Source organism: Pantherophis guttatus, chromosome 3, assembly GCF_059756535.1.
Source record: "Pantherophis guttatus breed Tessera chromosome 3, ASM5975653v1, whole genome shotgun sequence".
In the NCBI taxonomy this organism is placed as follows: domain Eukaryota; kingdom Metazoa; phylum Chordata; class Lepidosauria; order Squamata; family Colubridae; genus Pantherophis; species Pantherophis guttatus.
Window position 1 is genome coordinate 37,342,084 of NC_142065.1, and position 13,157 is coordinate 37,355,240.

Below are 13,157 nucleotides of genomic sequence, written 5' to 3' on the forward strand. Positions count from 1 at the left end.
GAGCCCAAGATTTTTAGAGAAATGTATTGTGAAGAAGCTGTGGGGAAAATGTGTATGGCTGCCATACCTATTTTACAGTGGGTTATTCTAGGGAGCTCTGATCCTGCTGATTATGGAGGCAGCTTGCTAGCTGGTCAAACAGCCAGTGAATGCCAAAGATCAGGAAAGGGATGCATGGAAGGGTATATGTATGAGTAGTCAATCCTCCGCAATCTCTTGCAGTAATACTTCTTATTTTTCATTGCTAGTTCAAGAAAGGGACATGTGCTAACTAGCTAATTGGTTTCTGCACTGAAGAAGTTCTTCATCTTAAGTCCAGCATTCTAGCTAATCTTCCCTTGGGGGGCATCGTCCAGATACTATATTGGACCAGGGGTGAAATCTAAAATTTGTTACTACCAGTTCTGTGGGAGTGGCTTGGCGGGAGGGGGGTAATGTGACAGGGTGGGCATAGCCAACTTTAAAAAAAAAAACTTTTAAAAGCATTTTTTCTACAACCTCTTCAGCCGAAGAGGTTGCAGAAAAAAATGCTTTTAGAAGCCTCTGACGATCAGGCAACTCAGCTGGGATCGCCAGAGGCTTTTAAAGGCATTTTTTTTTCTACAGCCTCTTCGGCTGAAGAGGTTATTAAAAAAAATGCATTTAAAAACCTCTGACAATCCCACCTGAGCCGTGCGATCATCAGAGGCTTTTTTTTTAACTTTTAAAAGCATTTTTATGGCTGAAGAGGTTGTAGAAAAAATGCTTTTAAAAGTAAAAAAACAGTCTCTGATGATCGCATGGCTCAGCTGGGCATGGGGGGGCCAGGGATTTTTGCTACTGGTTCTCCGAACCACCCGCCACCATCGCTACTGGATCAGGTGATCCGGTCCGAACCGGGAGAATTTCACCCCTGCATTGGACTACAACATACACAACCCCAGATTTATGCTGGCTCATAACACATAGCAGATAAATATATCTGGTTACAGTCCCACTTTGGAGGAGATTATTTGTCGAAAGCCAGGCTACCCATTATATCATACTGGCTCTCTTTCAGTTAATGGACCTCATCTTCATCTCAAATGTTATTGACCATAATTGCTCAGAGATGTGGGTGCTTTTAAAAGAAGTGTTTAATTGTAACAACCAACCAACTTCATTTTTAGAATCTAAAATTTAGCTGAAATGTCACTCTTTTTCATCCTCGGTATTTTCTTTTCAGGTATATGGTTCTTTTTCTCAAAGAAAATCCATTGAGGAGAAAAAGAGAATCATTACTTGTTGATTTTTAAAATTTTTATACTTTTTATTCCACCTTTATTATTTTATAGTTAGCTCATGGTGGTGAACATGCCTAATGCTCCTTTCTCTTATTTTTCCCACAACACTCTTGTAAGGTGACTGAGTGTGAATGACTGGCCAAAGTTGCCAAGATGGCTTTCATGCCTAAAGTGAGATTAGAACTCACAGTTTCCTGGTTTCTAGCCTGGTGCCTCAACTATTAGACCATCATCCATTTGAAAGCATCCATTGCTTCCCAAATCATCATTACCCCCACTTAAGGTAACCTTCAGCTGCCTAGACAAAGCTCAAGTGTACCCAATATAAAGTTTCAAGATAGGAATGTACCTACTGTCAAGGAGTGTAATTTGCCTAATAACTTTCTTGGTTTGTATTTATATAGCTCTTTGTTCAGCAGTATGTTAGGGACACGCCTCCCTGAAAGCTGGCACTAAGAACAGTTTTGCTGCACAAACCTTTCCCATACAATTATTGGGAAATCAAAGATATTGTCTAAGAATCTCTGGTTTGTAGCCAGATGTAATTTTCCACCTGTTTTGCTTTGTTCTCAAAGAAGCTGGAGCTGCCTCAGAAACAGGAGATTAGATCAAGAGATCTTAGACACACATTGCTTTAAAAAATTACTAGTACTGTCAGTGCTCTCCAAATGATGGATAGGTTGGCTTGTTCATTCAATATTTGCAATAGGTTTTTTGTATTAATACTCATGTCTGCACCTAAAAGATCTTTCCCTTATACATGAGCAAATGAGGACAAATGAACTTTCCAGAATGCAAAGGGACTCAACTAAGTTCACATCTCAAATGCTCAGGCCCACATAAATTAATAGATTTATGAACAAGCAAATGTCACAAATGTTATGAGTAATATGGGATCTGTGGTATGTATGGAAAAGAAAGAGATATGAGAGTAGGAGATATGGAAAAGGCAAAACACTATACTATTGGACGAGGGCAGATAATAATCTTATTTGCCCTCCCAAACAAAAGTTAAATTAATCAAATTCTGCATGTCATATAAATGTATCTATTTTATGAAAACAGGCAATTGGTTGACTAATTGATTATGAGCTATCATACCCTTAGTGATAGATAGATTTTCCTAGTTATGATCTTCCCCTAACCTGGACTTTCAGATATTTCATTGGTGCACTCATCACCACTGTACTTAAGTCCATCCAGCTTGCTTCTGGTTGTCCTCTTCTTCTCTTTCTTTCCCCCTTTTCCAACATTACAATCTTCCCCAGAGAGCTGAGTTTCTGCATAATGTGTCCAAAGAAAACAACCAATTTGTGGGATATTTCTAAAAGGGTTGGCCATTAATTAATAGCTGGGTCAACAGAGGGTGACTATTTGGATCAGCACAGTTTGACTTGTATCTGTGTAGTCACTCAGTGAACCAATTATATGAAGTACATCCTATAGAGAGTAAAGAGGATGATCTTGATGAAGAGAGGAAAGAACAGTTACCAAAGAAACAGGGAAACGTTGCTTGAGTCCAAACAATAAAGGAGAATTATTTAAAATATCTCAGATAGACACGTCCCCCTTAATTCACCTGAATATAAAAGAGGGAGGAAGGGAAGCACAACTAGGTTTACAAAACTGTGTTACTATAACCCTTTCTAAATAAAAGTATTTTAGTCAGTTTTTAGTCTGGTCTGCATTGTAGGGCTAATATTTGCTATGTTGTATATCAAGTTCTGTTACAAAACACTACCACATGTTAGATATCTTGTCTTGAGCCTTTCCAGTTAAGACATAATCTGTTCCAGAGGAGGAAGTATTAGAAGCTCAGTGCCATTCCCTACTTCTGATTGCTATAATCTTATTGAGCCAAGTAGCTGGACTACTGGGCTCCTTTGGCTCAGACTGATGTTGTTGAACATCAGCTCTGACTGTAGCAAATCCTTGTTCATAATGCAATCATAGATGAGAGGGTGGAGCTAGCATGCATTACCAGAACATGGCTAGATAATGAGGACGGGGAAGGAGTTTCCCGCTGGCCAGTTTTCACGTAGTATATAAGGCTTGACCTCAGGATAAGGGGAGTTTCTGTAAGAGATGAACAGGCTGAGCCTGAGGGAGGGATCAAACACGGCGTCAATCTTGAGTCCCTTTACACCCACAAGAGATCTAAGTGCAGCTCACCTTGAATTCCAGCTATTACCAATTTGTTTTGACTGTTAGTAGTTCAGATTCTTGTAGAGAACTCAAGCTGCCTAGACCCTGATTTCCCACACTTGACAGTTTCATTTATTTATATGTTATTTATCACATTTAGAAATAACCCATCTCCCTTACAGAGTGATTCTGGGCAGTGGAGTTGAAATGGTCATTGTCTACAGGGTTCTTAGAAGTTGTGAGAAGCACTGTTCCATAAATGGCTGGCGTACTGGCATTTACTGTCTTCCCAAGTGCATAATAATAGCCTTTCCAAATCTACTTGATCTCACTGCAGGATGATTATAGATTTTTCTGGGCTGCTTCTGAGTGATTTTTTAACCTCTCCTCTTTAGATCAGATGAACTGCAGGAACACATAGTTACCATAACAATCATGGGCTTCTCAGAGATCATATGGACCTGACCTGCATAATTGGCCACGGAGAAGAGATATGATCTGGTTTGAGGAACATTTCTATCAACCCTTATAATCAAGAGATCAGTTTCTCATGATTATGGGGCTAGCTAGAGTCATCAACCTCAGCAAGTGTATAGAAATGAAATGTGATTGGTTGCCTTCTTGAATGACTTGTGGTAAAATGTAGATGAAGGATAGAGGGAGGTCCTTATTCTGCTGGACTACTTGACAACTTTTGATGATGTTGACAACAGCAACTTTCAGACCTGCTTATGAAGCCTGGAAGTTAAAAGATATTTTATAGCAGTTCCACTCCTTTCTAAGTGGGTGGGTACAGTTGTTGGTGGAAATATATGACCTACAGAAGCTCTATTTTGATCTATGCAGGGCTTAGTTCTCTACCACCTGATATATACAGAATTTAGCAAACATAGTTCTCTACCAGGGGTGAAATGCTCCCGGACTGGACCAGATCGGCTGATCTGGTAGCGATGACGGCCGGTAGTTCGGAGAACCGGTAGCAATGGCAGCTGGAGGCTCTGCCCATCCACCCAGAAGTCATTACTTCCTGGTTTTAACCAGGAAGTAACCTGGTTTTTTGAGCCTCTGCGCATGCGCTCGGGCCAAGAGAGGCAGTGGCGGAGGCACTGCATGTGCAGCCCCAAGACATCTGCCCTCTCTCCTGGAGCGCCACTGCCACCCCAGAGCTTGCCTTAGCCTCTGCAGCCCACTGGCCCTTCTTGCCCTTCTCTTTCTGGGTGCAGTGCTTCTGCTTGTTGGGCCACTTCCCCGCAGCGCTACTGCTGGTGCCACCATGCTAGCCTCCCATGAGGAAAAAGAGGGAAAAAGCAAAGCAGCTGGCTGCAGAGCTGCCAGCTTCAGGAAGTGGCCCAACAGGCAGAAGCAACATGCCCAGAAAGAGACTTTGGCCTTCCCCCGCCCACTCATCACCTGCTCGCCCTTCGCTTTGGGTCAGGGTCTGGGGCCCAGACACACGCCATTCACCGAAGCCCCAGAGCTGCCGCCTGCTTACCGCCTGCCTCAACCGGGTCGGGGAATGCACCATTCCCCGACTCCAGCCTTGCCGCAGAGCCACAGCCCGCTCGCCCTTTGCCACGCAGCGTGTCCTACTCCTTACCTTTCTCCCGCAGCTGGTTGCCAAGGAAGGCAAGCACCCAAAAGTTACCGGAGCATGTGCCGGCTGCGCAAGCGCACACCATTTATTTCATTCATTCATCAGTGGCAGGTTGGGTGTGTGCTTGCACAGCCGGCGCATGGACCAGGGCGGCACATTCAAGAAGGAGAGCAGCTCCGGTAACTTTTGGGCACTTGCTTTCCCTGGCAGCCAGCCACGGGAGAAAGGTAAGGAGTAGGACACGCCGCATGGTGAAGGGCAAGCGGGCGGCGGCTCTGCAGCAAGGCTGGAGTCAGGGAATGGTGCATTCCCCGACCCATTTGAGGCAGGCGGTGAGCAGGCGGCAGCTCTGGGGCTTTGGTGAATGGCGCGTCTCTGGGCCCCAGACCCCGACCCAAAGCGAAGGGAGAGCGGGTGGTGAGTGGGCGGGGCAGCAGAATAGAAATTTAAAATGTTTTCCTACCAGGTTCTGTGGGTGTGGCTTGGTGGTGGGGGTCTTGTGACTGAGTGGGTGTGGCTGTGAGTGACATTGAGTTGGCCAGGCCCACTTAGTTACAGGAAACCCCTCCCACCAAGCCATGCTCACAGAACCGGTAAGGAAAAAATTTAGATTTCACCCCTGTTCTCTACCGTATATAGTTCTCTACAGGGTGAAATGCTACAGGTTTGCACCGATTCAGGTGAACTGGTAGTAATAAAAGCTACTGGTTCAGGCGAATTGGTAGTAAAAAGAAGCTACCGGTTTGTCCGAACTGGTATTCCCAATGATCAGCTGTGCTGCGCGATTTATATTTGCTAGAAAGGAGGAAATCCTGCTTTCTAGCAAATCTAAATCACGCTGCACAGCTGTTTCCCCCCCTCACTGTTCTACTTACCTTCTTAAGCCTCCTTTTTCCGTGTGCATTGTGCATTTGGTGTGCACTGCGCATGTGCGGGCAGCGAACTGGTGGCAAACCATGGAGGATTTCACCACTGGTTCTCTACCATCCAATATATATAACATATCCCAGCATTTAGGATAATGTATAATCAGAATCAGGCTGAAGCCAGTAGCATATCTCTACCCAGGATCAAATTGGTGATGAGGTAAAAATCTTGACATAGTGTTTAGAGGCTGTTGAAGTCTGGATGGAGAGAAACAGGTGTAGACCAGAGGTGAGTTTCAGCTGGTTGTGACCAGTTCTGGAGAACTGGTAGCGGAAATTTTAAGTAGTTCAGCGAACTGGTAGTAAAAATTCTGACTGGCCCTGCCCCCATCTATTCTCTGCCTCCCAAGTCCCAGCTGATTGGGAAGAAATGGGGATTTTGCAGTAACCTCCCTTGGATTGAGGAGGGAATGGAGATTTTACAGTATCCTTCCCCTGCCATGCCCACCAAGCCACATCCACAGAACTGATAGTAAAAAAATTTTGAAACCCACCACTGGTGCAGGCTCAAACAAAATAGGATGGCTAGTCATTCAGAAGCCTTCTGATTCTGGGATTATACTGTTCTATTGTTGATTTTCCGTGGGATTGCACTTCCTCCCAGACAGCAAACTTGCAATTTGGGGTCCTTCCTAAATTCATGATTTCTGGTGGAAAGGCAGATAGGACTTATGAGTAGGAGGGCCTTTGCCCACTTTGGCAGCTGTCTTAGAAGCATTGAAGATGATAATTAATGTCCTTACTCTGTCCTATTTTTTTTCTTCCATTCAATCTTGTCAGATTTTCCGAGATTGCCTGGACAAGTTCCTGCAGTTTTCTTGACAATATTTTTTAGAAGTGGCTTGCCATTGCCTCCTTCCTAGGACTGAGAGGAAGTGACTAGACCAAGATTATACAGTTAGCTTTATGTTTCAGGAAGGACTACCACTCACAGATTCTAACCTGATGCCTTAACTACTATTCCAAACTGTCTCGCTTGTCCCATATAGAGTATTGTAATACAATTATTTTAGTCTGCCTCTGAGAATCCAAAAACTTCAACTGATCATTGGTACAAAATGTAGTGATTTATATGTTCAAGGGACAAAACCGTTGCTGCAGGAGCTTCATGGGCAGTTGGTTTGTTTCATGTGCTGGTTATTGAGCTCATAGGCAATATTCTGTACCTGAAAACACACCTATATCCAATAACACTGATTATTGCTCATAAAGCTATGTAGCTCAGTACGTGACTGCCTATGATATCACCTTTCCCAGATAGATTCGGCCTGCCAATCTGAGTGAACAGAGAATGATTCCGAGTGACGAGAGAAGGTCAACTGATAATATAGTGGGAGGAGACACGAAAGAGAGCATTCTTTGTGGAGCTCCCCTTTGCTGAAACAGTCTACTCCCTAAGGCAAGGATGGCTCCTGCTCTATAGTTTTCTATATAACAATTAGTAAAAAATAACAATTGGTAAAAAGATGTATAATTGTTAGCTATAATACATAATGAAAATTTAGATTTACGTTATCTCTAAGCTAAGTTTAGTCCCATCAGATCTGGACTGCAAAATTCTAGATAGCTTTTAGATTTCAGCAAAGACAAAAACCTCTCATGTCTATTGGTGATTACAGCCCAGATCTGATAGTCCTAATAAACTCAGTGGTTGAACTCTGAAGGGCCTACTACTCCACATACTTACAGCAGGTATGAAATGACTAAATGTTTGAAATTTTGAAAGTGCATCATAGTTGTACGATGTGAAAATCCTTCTTGAACTGTATGAATTTTCCCAGATGTTCCAATAATAATAATAATAAAAGTTATCTTGAATATCTTCTTGTAAATTCCTTAATTTAAAGATTAGTACTAATACAGTCCATTTTTTTCCACTCACATACCTTTGCTATTAGCACACATGAATGTTGTCACCCCTTATTATCTATCAATGAATAGTCTTTATCTGCAGTATTCTTTATAACTGTTGTTATCTAACAATAACAGTAATCATGGCAATAAGGTTGGTGTGTTTGGTGCCTTACTAAAAGTTCTGAAAAAGCAGTCAACACAATAAGAATGGATAGAATATTGACTCGTCAATTGCAAAGTCAAATTACTTGGAACAACTCATATATTGGGATACAGTAGTATCTTTAACTATCTTAGATTCTTGGGAAGGATCCAATAAACAAAAATACCAAATCCAGGTGGAAATAATTTATCTTTTTTGTGCTTTCCCATTACTTAATGGGACTCAAAGTAATTCATTTATTTTATTAAGAAAAATAGTGCCTTGTCATTCTTTTGCAGCACCAATGCTCAAGGCAAGTAGCAATAGCACTTAAGACTTAGCTACTGCTTCACAGTGCTTTACAGCCCTCTCTAAGCAATTTATAGAGTCCCCAACAATTTAGGTCCTCATTTTACCAACCTCGGAAGAATGGAAGGCTGAGTCAACCATAAGCAGGTGGACTAATTCTGTCAGTCAGTAGAATTAGTCTGCAATACTGCATTCTAACCATTGTGCCATCATGGCTCTTAACAAACAAGTAACAAAATGTAAACATAGAACGTTATTAATACAATTACTTAATGTCCAAACTACAACATCTACCCAACATTTATTTCTTTTCAGATCTTGAAGGCATAATTGAAATGGACACTGTAAAAACTAAAATGGTACATTAGATGCCTTTAGATTAATCCAGCAGTGTCAGACTAAAAATCTTTATCCAGTTGTATCTAATAATGACTAAAGTATATAAAAGTACTTTAACCTCAGCCCATGACAGAGAGAAGCTTAAAAATCTTTAGCTGTAATATGGTTAAAGTAGTATTTCCCCCCTTTTTCCAATATAATCCTTGAGGTTTTAAAACCTATTGGACTTGGTTATCTTAAAACAGAGGTGCACTATATACTTATATTTATATTTCTTTTGCCCCACTGGCTTGATGTATAAAAAGTAAATAATTCTAAAAATGAACATTCCAGGAAACCTATTACTTGTTCTCAGTTCTGTACATATTGTCTTGGAAAAATGGGGCACAAACATCTTGAGAAGGCTGTCTTACTATAATGTACAAGAAGGCCTTACATACATTCCTGTAATATACAGAAATACTGTATGTTACAGGAATGTACTTGCTGTTGGAGGAGCCAAAGGATTCTTCCAGCAAATTTTTTCACAATAAAGATTAACAAGTTTAGACAGATTTGGGTTGGCCTGTTGATGACATATGTGGGAATTTACAGTATGACAAGTGAGAGATATCACTAACAGCACAAGGTAGGTGTGTGTGTGTGTGTGTGTGTGTGTGTGTGTGTGTGAGAGAGAGAGAGAGAGAGAGAGAGAGAGAGAGAGAGAACACACCATATTTGCTACCTCAGAAGGAAGAGGGCAGATAATGGTGATTACCCTGCAGCTTTTCTCTATCAGTGCAGTTTCTTTCTGACAACTAAATGCCCACTGTAGATTTACTGAGAAGTAAAGTACAGAAAGGGGTATGGGGTATGACCAATCATGGTCATTCACAACATTTTAAATGAAAGATTTAAAAGCATTTGGCTTTGTCCTCCAGATAACTTTAGTTTCATTGTGCCATGTGAAGTTTTAATGAACATTAGTCAGGCTATGGAATGTAAGATAGGTAGGGTTTTATTTGGTTTTTTTAATTGTATTTGCATATTTGTTCTTTGCTTCCAAGATGTCTGCAGTGTTGTAAAGGACACTATAAACTCACATTAGCTCACAACTGTACTCAGTAAATATGTTATAGATCAACTGCTTATTTTTCATTATTCATGTAGGATACTGTTAATCTTTCCTTAATGTTGAGACTTTTTAAATATATCATTTTTTTCCAATAGGTTTTCCACATGCATGCACATACCTGAGTTATAAGCAAATTCATTTTTGAAAGTATATTTATTAGAGAAATGAAGTTTGGAGAACAGTGGTAAGATGGCCAGTTTGGTTTCTTCTAATTAAGCAACCTACTACAAGCTGAAGGTTGTATTTTTCCTTTCAGTGGGCTATTGGGTATAGAGTTCTCAAAAGCAGGATGAACCAGGAAAACTAAAATTGACTTGTTTTAAAGCTGGAGTAGCAGCTAATATGAAGGTTTTTATTTATTTATTTATTTTATTTTTGGCCGTATTCAGAATTCCAGTTCAGCAAAACATCTGGAAAAAATCAAGCTGTACCATTCTTATTTTTATTTATTTATTTTGTCAAGCATGTATTTTGTGACAGATACAAGTGTAAACATAATTATAAATACATGAAAAGGATACGAATAAAAGAAAACATTAGGACAGATAGGCACGCTGGTGAGCTTATGCATGCCCCTTACAGACCTCTTAGAAATGGGGTGAGGTCTACAGTAGACAGTCTAAGGTTAAAGTTTTGGGGATTTGGGGAAGAAACCACAGAGTCATGTAGTGCATTCCAGGCGTTGACAACTCTACTGAAGTTGTATTTTCTGCAGTCTAGTTTGGATCGGTTTACCATGAGTTTGTATCTATTGTGTGCTCTTGTATTGTTTTGGTTGAAGCTGAAGCATTCATTGGCTGGTAGGACATTCTAGCAGATGATTTTATGTACTATGCTTAGACGTCAGACCGAAGACGGCGAAGTTCTTAGTTGTCTAAGCCCAAAATTTCGAGTCTGGTGAATTTTTTCTTCCACCTGAGCAGAATAGGGTCATTAGATTTTATCTGCAAAAATCCAGATGACCACTAGATTGGTACAAGCAGTCAGAAAAACTCAGCCTGTGTTAGTATTTGCAGAATATCTGCACCCCAGATATTTTAGCTGATCACAGGGGTTAGCGGAGAGTGTCTCTGGGAGGTCAGAGGAGGGTGTCTACTTGCTTGATTATGAACAAACAACATGAATTGGGAAATAAGTTGATGAGACCTTTTAAATGTGCAGGTCAAACACATGAATTATCATACCAGATGTTGGTTAAGCAATTGTCAATTTAGTATGCTGAAAAATAAACTTGTGTTTTGTAATAAAGTAACCAGCAGTAAAAGTTGAAAGAACGATAACATTTTGCTCTGCTTCTACTGGAAGCAGAACAAGACTGTTTATACCCAGAAATGTACACATAAAAAAAAATCAGTAAGCTATGGCACTGTTAATGGGCAGGACTGAGCAAGACCAGATTGGTATTTTTGGATGAGGAAAACCAAAAAATTCCCTGTGACCTTCCCACTTGCCAAAACCCATCTACTTTTTTCTCCTAGACAAAGTTGGCGTGGCCAACTCGATGTCACTCACGTCGAGGGGCACCTCACCAGCCTCTACTCGCCCCTCCCCTCCCAGCCACTACTCGCCTCCCCGCCCAGGCTCCTTAGGGCCTCAACAGGAAGCAGTTGTTGGAGCTAAGTAGCCACCCAAAAAAGAGTTGGCAAAACAGCTCAGTTCAAATTGGATCTGTCTGAGGAGGAGGCTCAGCAGAAGCACCTCACTGAGGACCATGAGCATAGGCTTTCCAAGCAGAGGGAAGACCTGCAGAAGTGCAAGGCCAGGTACTGCCACCTGGAGGCTCAGCAGGCTGAGATGGTCAGCCATTTCCAGGCCATGATGCAGTCCCACTGGAACAAGGTCATCCAGCTCTTCGCTATCAGTGGCACTTCCCTCCAGCCTTCGCCAAAGCCCCGCACCAGGAAGCTGAAGTCAGATCCCAATTCAGTATTTCTGCCTCCCTCCAACCCACACAAAAAGACCCCAAAAGGGGAGACTCTCTGCAGCAACACAAATGTTCATTGCACATATCCATCCCAGGGGCCATAGTTTGAGGACCTCTGATTTAGTGCAATATAAAAAATGCAAATAATTTTTCTGCGGACCACCAAAATTTTCTCGCAGACCACGAGTGGTCCATGGACCACCAGTTGGTGACCACTGGTCTATAGCAGAGGTCTTCAAGAGCTATGCTGGCTGGAAAATTCTGGGAGTTGAAGCCCAGAAGTCTTAAAGCTGCCAAGTTTGAAGACCTCTGGTCTATAGCATGCCACAAGAGACAAAACTGAGATCCGTCTATTTTAGCAGTTATAGCATTTATAACTGGAGGGCTCCAGGTTGCAAAAGGTTGCCATAGCCATTACTGGATTTCACTTCAAAAAATCATGGGAATTCAAGTTCTGCAAAGGATTTCCAAGAACTCTTGGTACCCTTATGAAGTTACAAACTATAATTCCTTGATTTGGGGATGGGGCCATGTTAATTTAAACTAAAGCAATATTAAAAAACGTTTGTAGTATAAACATGAGGCTAATGTTTGCTTTTCATTGTACCTTTTTAATTGATGATGCAATCAGAATAATGAGGTTAGTCAGTAATGGAAAGCTTGTTCTGTCTTCTTTTTTTGCGGGGGGGAAACAGGGCTGGTGAAGTTATCACACACCCCATGTACAAATGGGGCCTATTCTGCTATCAGAACAGACCAGCTTACTATCTAGTACAATAGAATACAATTCTGTTTGACAGTATGCCTAATCACAAATATAGTTAACATCTGTGTGCACGGTGGCATCCAGTGGTGGGTTGCTCCTGGTTCTGTCCGGTTCTTGCGAACCGGTAGTAAAAGCGGGAGGCTCCACCCACCCACCTAGACATCATAATGGATGATCTGCGCATCTGCAGAAGCGAGCATGCAAGAGCAAGCAAAGCGGGTGCACACACGTGCTCCCGTTGTGAACCGGTAGTAAAGGTAAGTAGAACCTACCCCTGGTGGCATCCTTCCATTCACTTAAATGCTTATTTAGCTAAGGTCAGGCTTATTGTTTCATTTGAACTTGATAAGGGGTTTATGAAATGTAGAATTGTTCTAGAGTAGAAATTCCAGTTTCCATATAACCCCCATAGGACTCACATTGTGTGGGGATGTTATAGTAAAATGAAGATTTTGGCTAAAGAGATGTGCCTGGCATAGGGTAGGATGGCAATGGATCAGGGACGGGTTTCAAAACCAGTCACTAGCGGTTCACTCATGGGTGCGTGGGTGCTCACGCGTGATGCTTCTGGCATGCACAGAAGTGTCTGGGCAGATGGGCGGGACTTCCGCCACGGCTGCTACCAGTTCCCCCGATCTGGAGTGAACCGGTAGCAATCCACCACTGCAATGGATGCACAAACCTTTTGGCTTTGCATTATGGCCCAGAATCTAAGAAACCTAAACCATAATATACAGGTTTGGGATTTTCTGCTTTGCAACTTTTGACTCACATGCATGAAC